At 33.1% G+C, this 3,241-nt stretch overlaps 1 pseudogene; it reads right to left on the bottom strand.

Moving 5' to 3' along the window:
- Positions 1 to 1,790: 1,790 nt before the first annotated feature.
- On the bottom strand, positions 1,791 to 1,927 carry LOC145284456 (U2 spliceosomal RNA; annotated as a pseudogene).
- Positions 1,928 to 3,241: the final 1,314 nt, after the last annotated feature.

Here is a 3,241-nt window from a genome sequence, read left to right as displayed (position 1 = left end):
CGGTTAAATGAGGAAAACTATTATGAGAGGATTGAAACTAATAAACGGAATTACACAGGATTTGCTTTTTAGGAGGACAGTTTATATTAAGCATTGATTGACATTGGATTTGATGACATTTATGTGATAGTCTAAAAGGAATCAGATAAGTGATAATGTGTTCTTTTTGGTACTAATAAGTCACCATTTACTTGAGGATAAGGGTTAATGAGATTTCCAGTTGGACGACGTGTAATGTTTACATATTCTGAAATGTATATCACTTCATTTTGATGTGTACATAAGATAAAGACTAAAAGATATGTTGTAAAGTGCAGCTTTATGTTTATTTGGAGAGAAATAGATCACACATAAGATCACACATCAGAAATAGATCACAACAAAAGAGAGAGGGAGCATTCATTTATCCACATTATAATCTTATTTAAGGATAAATGGGTGAACACGGCGAACAGATATTTGGCGATCATTAAAGTTTTCTTTCCAATTATTACGGCATTGTTGGCGATTTGACCCGCACTATTTCCATAGAGAGACTAGAGTAATCCATTATGTAACAGACGCATATGACACCCAGAAGAGAAAAAATGTGATAACGTAAGAAGAAGAATCAATAAATATTTGTTGATGTGAAGATGATCATGTTGCAGTCTGCAGGGAAGCAGTTATGTTATAATATGTGGGAAAATTATTATGATAAAAATGATGACGATTTTACTGAAATCACCACACTTATAATAATAATAATAATAATAATAATAATAATAATAATAATAATAATAATAATAATAATAATAATAATAATAATCAATTTAACGTCTGTTTCCCATATTAGCATATATTGGATGCCATAAAAAACTACTTCTAAACTGGCGAAGACTTTATATCTCTTTCTCTCAAATCAATTTTAATCATTTCCTCTCATGTTTTCTTTGCCTGACCCTTACCAACTCTCCCTGCTCCCTTAAGTTTTTTTTCTGGAATTCATTAAATTCTTAAGCATTGCAAGCATGCTGTCTTTTTTGTGCTCAAGTCTTACACATTGTCCTTTGTACTAAAATCTTAACTCTTAAATTCTCCACATTTTAACCAGTTTGTCGTTCAATGATTTCCTTTTGACTAATGTGTTCTAATGAAAAAACGGACCTAAAAATATTTATTTGTTTTTATTTTTTACTAACAAGGAGACCTGACGTTTTCCGAGATTGAATGAATATTTCGCACGCCTATATTTTTATTGCAATCGAAATCCGTGAAATCGCCCGAGAGGAAGCTTCACATGCCTCCATGCAGTAACTTAGTCCAAAATACATGTTATTCTATATTGCACTCTAGAGAACCTACTGTTTCTTTTATAAAATTATCTTATATAGATTTCTTTCCAGTTAACAAAAAAAAAAACATAAAGAAATTTACGTGCGGGTTTTGAACCTCCAGACGACGTCATGCAAAAAAAAAAAAAAAAACAAACACGTGAATTTTCAAGTCTTATAAAATTTTTCGCATTTTATGAAAAACAAGGCAGATAGCCATCAGTCGCGTGCTCTCGTGTAATGAATGAATGCGTGAATGTAGGATTGATATGAAATTCTTAAATATAAACTAAAATGACCGAAAAATGGGCTTAAATGACTTAAATAAATAAAAAGTAAATGACTTTAATGAACTTAAGGATGAATTGAATGACATTAAGAATGACTTGAATGCTTAAAAAATAACTGGAATCCTTCAAAAATAACTTGAATGATCTGGAGAATGCCTTGACTGGCTTTGAGACTGACTGGTTGTAAAGTGGGTGCTCATTTTACATTAAATTAATATAGAAAAGTGATCCCCAATTTATATCACAAAGTTACAAACATAAGTACAGCATGTAGTAAGAACAGATACTACACTTTGATCTTGGCTAAAAGGCCAAGAAAAGGGTATTTATTTGTTCCCCCACTGAGCAAATTAGGCACAAGGCCGATTTTTAAAGTGAGGAGTGAAGGGGAAATGGGGACCAACTCCCCGGGGAGTAGGGGAGCTGGATAGTGACAATTAATATGAAGGGTTGCCCCTACATTGACCAAGGTCTTATATGTGGGGCTGTCGCCACATATGGTCTTTGTTTGCAGTATATGCCGGAACATTTACTACACTTTGATCTTGGCCAAAAGGCCAAGAAAAACTTTAAAAGCTAAGAACAGCATCTATTAACAACAGACCTTTGATTTTAACCAAAAAGGCCAAGCACAAAAGTGTTACGGAGAGACCGACAGACCGACCGATCGATAGACCGACCGACCGACCGACCGACGGAGTGACTTATAGAGTCGCTTGCACGCGACTAAAACCAAAGAAATTTAGGCGCGGAGTTTGCACGTACAGACCAAGTCATGCAACAAAAAAAAAAAAAAACACGTTATGAACTTAGCCAGAGTAGAATTTTCATGGCACGTTGTTCTATCATTGTTGCTAAGCGACGACATGGAAAAATGGTTTTATTGATGATAGATAAATTGAAATAACGGTTTCGATTATCGATTATCGGTAATTATTGGGGGTATTTTGAGACAAAACTTCGCTAAGACCACTCCCAGACTTATACACTAAAGTTCTGTAAATTTTAAAGCAAATCTGTTCAACTGTTTCGGAGTCTATAAGGAACGAGCTCTCACATACACACAAAGTTTCAACTATATAATTGTAGATTATTTTTTGTTTTGTTTTTCTTCTGTTCTGTCTCAATGTTAGCAATTGAATTTCGTAACCACCCAAACGGAAAAAATCATTGATAGAATAATTTTCTTTTTTCAAACTGACTATAGTTCACTGGATATGTTCTGCGCTAATCATACCCTAACATCATCTTTTGAATCCTAATTTTAACCTTAGTTGGAACCATTTCTTCTAAGTTAAATCAATACAAGAGAGAGCTGCTAGCAATGATTACGCAAAATGTATTTCTGAATTGCATGAAATGAAGACTTATCTTAAAAACGTTAGAGGTTAGAAGAACTTTATTTAAGAAATATTCTTAATATCTACAATTTCTATATTTTCGTATCTACTATAAATATGCCCATATTGCTATTTATATCTAATTACTTATACTCAATATTCGGTATCTTATACTTTACTTCCAGTTAAACCTGTACTGAAATGTTCTTTTAATCAGGGTTATATCGCTACTTAAATCTACACTGTGAATAGATACATAATTTCCCCGTATCAACTACAGTATCAAAACATAGTGCAT

The sequence above is a fragment of the Euprymna scolopes genome, chromosome 1 (genome assembly GCF_053919585.1).
Source record: "Euprymna scolopes isolate OS-2025 chromosome 1, ASM5391958v1, whole genome shotgun sequence".
NCBI lineage: Eukaryota > Metazoa > Mollusca > Cephalopoda > Sepiida > Sepiolidae > Euprymna > Euprymna scolopes.
Note: the sequence above shows the minus strand (reverse complement) of the source record. Positions and strands in the feature narration are given on the sequence as shown.